This window comes from Schistocerca nitens, chromosome 5 (genome assembly GCF_023898315.1).
Source record: "Schistocerca nitens isolate TAMUIC-IGC-003100 chromosome 5, iqSchNite1.1, whole genome shotgun sequence".
Classification (NCBI taxonomy): Eukaryota; Metazoa; Arthropoda; class Insecta; order Orthoptera; family Acrididae; genus Schistocerca; species Schistocerca nitens.
The window spans coordinates 112,553,276-112,560,501 of record NC_064618.1 but is presented as its reverse complement, the minus strand read 5'-3'; positions in this window follow the sequence as shown (position 1 = coordinate 112,560,501).

Below are 7,226 nucleotides of genomic sequence, written 5' to 3'. Positions count from 1 at the left end.
GTACCCTCTGGTAGTTATAAAGAAGCAAGACGACTGAAGAACGTTAAATGTCCATTACTCATCTGCCTCTCAAATAAACGTAACTTTTCCATGAACGCTTTGATCTGGTCGTGCATGTGAACGATTAGTTGCCCTTTGCCCTGCAGTGACAGATTTAATTATTCAGATGCATAGTTATATCAGCTAGGAACGCCAGGTCTGATATCCATTTTATATCTTTCAGACGACACATTTCTTCCCCTTTCATTTCGATAAAAAGGGATATTTCCTCACGAATGGCAAAGAAAACATCAAGAACTCTTCCCCGACTCAGCCAACGAACTGTACTGTGGTAAGATATATCCCCATACTCCGCTTCGGTATATTCCAGGAATCCTTTGAATTGGCGATGATTCATACCGTGACGCCGCACAAAATTCACACACTTCACGACATCTTTCATTACGCCACCTAGCTCTACTGTTTCAGCACACAGTGCCTCTTGGTGAATAAAACAATGAAGAGTCAAAAATGTCTTTCCCGAATTCGTCCCTGAGTTTATTTTTCAAACGAGAAGCAAAACCTAGGTGACGCCCGATCATTTGTGGTGCACCGTCTGTCGCTACAGAATGGAGCTTATCCCACGGCAAATTCATATTGTCCACTGATTCACAAACAGCTTCAAAAATGTCATGTCCTGTTGGGGTGTAATCGAGTGGTACCACATCCAAGAGTTCTTCAGTTACTTGCAGCTCCATGTCGACACCACGCACAAAGACTGCAAGTTGAGCATAGTCCGATATGTCGGTGCTTTCGTCAAGCGCTAGGGAAAATGCAACAAAGCTCTCCGCCTTTCTCCTGAGCTGTGTCTCTAAATCCGCTGCCATGTCCAGGATTCGACGAGACATTGTTTGCTTCGACAGGCAAACCCCTTCAATTGCCTGCACCTCCATTGGAAACAAACATTCTGCAACAGCTACCATGCACGATTTTACGAGTGGTCCCACCGAAAATGGCTTGCCACTTGTCGCATTGATGTGAGCGACCCTGTAGCTTGCTCGAAGTGCAGATTCAGTAGTGTTTTCTCCGCTCTCATTCACCTGAAAATTATAAACGCATTACAGAACACGAATTATGTTGCATGTTTTGATACCCTCCGTATTACGAAACTGTTTTTGAACTTAAGTCTCCTGCTATGTCGTTCTTAAGCCTGGCTACCAGTTCTCTGCGTGCAACGCCTTCTACCTGATCGTAGTGCGCAGCGTGAAGACGTGTATAATGTCGTTGTATATTGTACCTCTTCGCAGAATTGAATACTTTATGACATACAAAACATTGCGGACGACCATCCCTCTCAATGAATAGAAAGGTATCCTCCAACAGAGGTACAGAGCTCCCGCGGCTAGTCATAGCTGTCATTGAACAAGGATTATTGCGTCAGTTGCGGCTGCATGCGGCCAGGGGGCAGTGAGTTCGCTTTCCCCCTCCACGCGGGCTCCGGAGCGCTCCGGCTCCCTGGAGCTCGGTTGGAACAGCCTGCCATAGGTGGTTGTGTTGAGGTGTTCAGGGGTATGCGTCGTTGAGTATATACGTTTCGTTGATGGTGAGGACGAGATACTGGTGGAGGAGGAGAAGATGCTGCAGTATTGGGCCGGTGCGAGCTACCAGGCTGCGGCTGTTGCTTCTTCTGCAGCCCTGACCTGCTTGCCAGAGGGAAGGTGGCCCATGGACTCCAGAGCGGTGCTGCTATGGCACCGTGGGCGGCCGAGGGGCACCAGTGGCGGTGATGGCGGCTTCCCATGGAGCGACTAGTTGTGCCCTTGCTGGCGAGGAATGCCTCATCGTGTCCCGCTTTGCCGTATACTAATAGTATATACAAAGAGTTTGCACCATATACTTACATAAAATTAAATGTTTAAATATTATTTCAGATTATGTAAGGCTATGAAAAGGTTAAATATTGTGAGTCTCAATATGTTAGTTACTTAAAAACCCACTTTTTGTATAATTCTAAGCCTCGCACAATAGTAAACCTAGAAATTTATACTTTTGAAATTAGGTGCAATTTATGACAGAAACAAAAGTTTTAAGGAAGCTACTCTCTTACTTTTTGAATTATTCCACTTTTTTCGAAATATTAGAAGCACACCATAATAATAAATTAATGATGTAGATCACGTTTTTAAGGTTATTGAGAATATAATACTTTTCTTTATGTAAAGTGAATAACATTTAGCACCACTCTGAGATATACAGCGTAGTCCCAAAAGTAGGGACTCTTATTTGCAGCTGGTAGGACCGAAATTCACGAAGAACCAAAGAGCGGGAGACCGTCAATTTCTGAGGAGACAGTGTTGGAGGTTGAGCACTGGGACCACAATTAACGCTGACAGGTACTGTGAGATTCTGAAAAACTCAAAAGGGCAATTCAGAACCGGAGAAGAGGAATGTTGAGCAAGGGCGTTCACATTCTACATGACAACTCTCGCCCACACATCTTTCGGCAAACTATTGCTCTCCTGCAACAGTTTCAGTGGAACATAAACACCCACCCACCCAATAGTCCTGACTTGGCGCCCAGTGACTATCTCCTGTTCCCTAAGTTAGAGCAACATTTGGCCGGAAAAATATGGTTCAAATGGCTCTGAGCACTATGGGACTTAACATTTATGGTCATCAGTCCCCTTGAACTTAGAACTACTTAAACCTAACTAACCTAAGGACAGCACACAATACCCAGCCATCACGAGGCAGAGAAAATCCCTGACCCCGCCGGGAATCGAACCCTGGAACCCGGGCGCATTTGGCCGGAAAACGATACAGCTCCAACGAAGAGTTCTCCTTCTGGAATTAGGTACAGTTTATCATAAAAAACATATGTAAAAGTTTCCATAAATCTACCTCATCTACGTTTGAGTTATTAAAGAAAAAACAATTTTTGTACCTAATTTTCATAAAACGAGTTAGATTAACTAGCCGATGATACAAGTATAGCTATCACACCCAACAGACAAGAATTAACTGGTGAAATTGTAAACTATGTTTTTCAGAAAATCATTAAGTGGTTCTATGCAAACGGGCTCTCATTAAACTTTGACAAAACACAACATATACAGTTCCACACAGTAAATGGAATGATACCATTAATAAATATAGACATCGACCAGAAATCGGTACCTAAGGTAGAATATTCAAAATTTCTAGGTGTATGCATTGATGAGGAGTTGAACTGGAAAAAACACACTGAGGATCTGCTGGAACGTTTGAGTTCAGTTACTTATTCTGTTAGGGTCATTGCAAATTTTGTCCATATACATCTCAGTAAATTAGCTTACCACGCCTATTTTCATTCTCTGCTTTCGTATGGCATAATATTCTGGGGTAACTAATCATTGAGTAAAAGAGTGTTCATTGCACAAAAACGTGTAAACAGAATAATTGCAGGAGCTCATCCAAGATCTTCCTGCAGACATTTATTTAAAGGGGTAGAGATCTTCACTGTAGCCTCACTATATATATATACATATATATATACATACATACATACATATATATATATATATATATATATATATATATATATATATATTCACTTAAGAAACTTTTTATTAACAATCTGAACGAATTCAAAAGTAATAGCAGTATACATGGCTACAACACTAGGAGAAAGGGTGATCTTCACTACTCAAGATTAAATCTAACTTTGGCTCAGAAGGGGGTAAATTATGCTGCCACAAAAGTCTTTGGTCACTTACCTAACAGCATCAAAAGTCTGACAGATAGCCATATAGCATTTAAAAAGAAATTAATAGAATTTCTTAATGGCAACTCCTACACATTAGATGAATTTTTGGGTATAGTAAGTGGGTAATTTCTCCATCCCCACAAAAAATATTAAGTGTCATGTAATATTTTGTGTAATGTAATATCTTGTATAGACACCTTTTATTAACCTGACACATTCCACATCATTACGAAGTGTCGTATTCACGATCTATGGAACAAGTACTAATATAATCTAATCTTATCTTTCTTACCAAGCCACAAAGCCAACATTAAAGCGTTATATTCATTACATGTAATAATGAAGTTGTACCTAGTTTCACGATTATATTGGAGACTTTAAAAAGGTACAGAATTAAAGCACAGTTCAGAGGATATCGACTAGCGACGGATCTGGTTGGAAAATTCTGGAGTTCAAAATTTAAGAGCTATTGGGCCAAGAATTTTACAGAATATAAGTAAAATACAGAGATACTTATAGAACAACTGAGAACTTTGTCTCCAACTAACAAGATATTAATAGTGTTGTTCTCATAAAGGGTGCTGGATAGGCTCTGCTGTGGACGCTAAAATCAGTTTTGAAACAAGTGTTCTCTTCGCCGTCCGCGTCGAGCATATATAAATAACGAGGTGTCTGATAGCGGGAAGGATATTCGATCGTTGTCAGTCATATGGGAATGTGCTACACTCCATTCTGTTCACGTCTGCTTAAGCCTCGGATGGCGTTAATAATGGCTGAGACTATTGTGTTTTGGACTAATTATACACTCCTGGAAATGGAAAAAAGAACACATTGACACCGGTGTGTCAGACCCACCATACTTGCTCCGGACACTGCGAGAGGGCTGTACAAGCAATGATCACACGCACGGCACAGCGGACACACCAGGAACCGCGGTGTTGGCCGTCGAATGGCGCTAGCTGCGCAGCATTTGTGCACCGCCGCCGTCAGTATCAGCCAGTTTGCCGTGGCATACGGAGCTCCATCGCAGTCTTTAACACTGGTAGCATGCCGCGACAGCGTGAACGTGAACCGTATGTGCAGTTGACGGACTTTGAGCGAGGGCGTATAGTGGGCATGCGGGAGGCCGGGTGGACGTACCGCCGAATTGCTCAACACGTGGGGCGTGAAGTCTCCACAGTACATCGATGTTGTCGCCAGTGGTCGGCGGAAGGTGCACGTGCCTGTCGACCTGGGACCGGACCGCAGCGACGCACGGATGCACGCCAAGACCGTAGGATCCTACGTAGTGCCGTAGGGGACCGCACCGCCACTTCCCAGCAAATTAGGGACACTGTTGCTCCTGGGGTATCGGCGAGGACCATTCGCAACCGTCTCCATGAAGCTGGGCTACGGTCCCGCACACCGTTAGGCCGTCTTCCGCTCACGCCCCAACATCGTGCAGCCCGCCTCCAGTGTTGTCGCGACAGGCGTGAATGGAGGGACGAATGGAGACGTGTCGTCTTCAGCGATGAGAGTCGCTTCTGCCTTGGTGCCAATGATGGTCGTATGCGTGTTTGGCGCCGTGCAGGTGAGCGCCACAATCAGGACTGCATACGACCGAGGCACACAGGGCCAACACCCGGCATCATGGTGTGGGGCGCGATCTCCTACACTGGCCGTACACCACTGGTGATCGTCTAGGGGACACTGAATAGTGCACGGTACATCCAAACCGTCATCGAACCCATCGTTCTACCACTCCTAGACCGGCAAGGGAACTTGCTGTTCCAACAGGACAATGCACGTCCGCATGTATCCCGTGCCACCCAACGTGCTCTAGAAGGTGTAAGTCAACTACCCTGGCCAGCACGATCTCCGGATCTGTCCCCCGTTGAGCATGGTTGGGACTGGATGAAGCGTCGTCTCACGCGGTCTGCACGTCCAGCACGAACGCTGGTCCAACTGAGGCACCAGGTGGAAATGGCATGGCAAGCCGTTCCACAGGACTACATCCAGCATCTCTACGATCGTATCCATGGGAGAATAGCAGCCTGCATTGCTGCGAAAGGTGGATATACACTGTACTAGTGCCGACATTGTGCATGCTCTGTTGCCTGTGTCTATGTGCCTGTGGTTCTGTCAGTGTGATCATGTGATGTATCTGACCCCAGGAATGTGTCAATAAAGTTTCCCCTTCCTGGGACAATGAATTCACGGTGTTCTTATTTCAATTTCCAGGAGTGTATATCGCTTGTAAAAGCTGAAATTGTGTAAAAGTTAACTTACTTGCATTATGAACTTTTCTCGAAACCCGTGTTTCGCCGAAAAGTGTCCGAAACTATTCCCCACTTTTAACGCGAGCAGTTAACTTTGCGTGAACGGGAAAGAACAGCAGAAATCGTATCTACGCTGATTCGATTGCAGTGAAAGAAAGGAAAAGCTTTAACGATTTTCATATTTATTGTTTCGCAAGTGACCGTTGATCGCATCTTTCGTTAAACGACAGTAGACTTTTATTTGTCGTCGCGATTCCACTTTCCTGAACATTATACTCAGAGAGTTTCAACATTTCACTTAAATTTAGGGGACATGCGAAGTGTGCATGTGAAACGAAAACTATGGTTACTGCTTCTCCATTGCTTTCTGGCTGTCAGCGCTAATAGTTTTCAGGCCCTTGTAAAACGCTGTACATCCAAAAATCGCTGGAGACTAGCCAACATTTCGACTTGTAAATTACAGAACGAATACCATGTATTGTTAGCCTCTCCCACTGGCAGTCTCCTATCCTCTTTTTTTAACACTGTTCTCTCGTTTTTCAGCTGCCACCGTGTCCCTCTCTTTCTCTCACACAGCCATTCTCTCCTTTGGTCTTTCTAACCACAACTACCTTCCAGTGTTTATTAATTTCCCGTCTCTTTACCACTGCTACTGTCTCCTTCTGTCTCAACATAAGAAAGACCGAACAAGTTTGCATATCGAACATTTTTGGGAAAATTTGTAAAGATGTAGAGCAAGTTAGAATGAGACAGCTGATATCCCACTTTACAATGTCTTTTAAACAGAAGCACATTAGTCATTTTTGCGGTCAGATGGAGCATTTATACATTAGTTTCCTTCTTTCCTATACTACAGCAAGGCGTGTCACTCATAGGAAATTTTGCGGGTCAGTAACATTTTGATTATTTATTTACGTGAAACTGAAATAACGCTAAAGTAATTTTACACCTCAGACTGGACTTTACTTGTACAGAAATTTTGCATGTGCTTCACTATTACAGCAGTTCAGATGGTTCAAATGGTTCTGAGCACTATGGGACTTAACATCTGAGGCCTTCAGTCCCCTAGATCTTAGAACTACTTAAACGTACTTAACCTAAGGACATCACACACATCCATGCACGAGGCAGGATTCGAACCTGCGACCGTAGCGGTCAGGCGGTTCCAGACTGAAGGGCCTAGAACCGCTCGGCCACACCGGCCGCCTAGACATTAGTCATTTCCTTTTCTACCCCACTCCCAT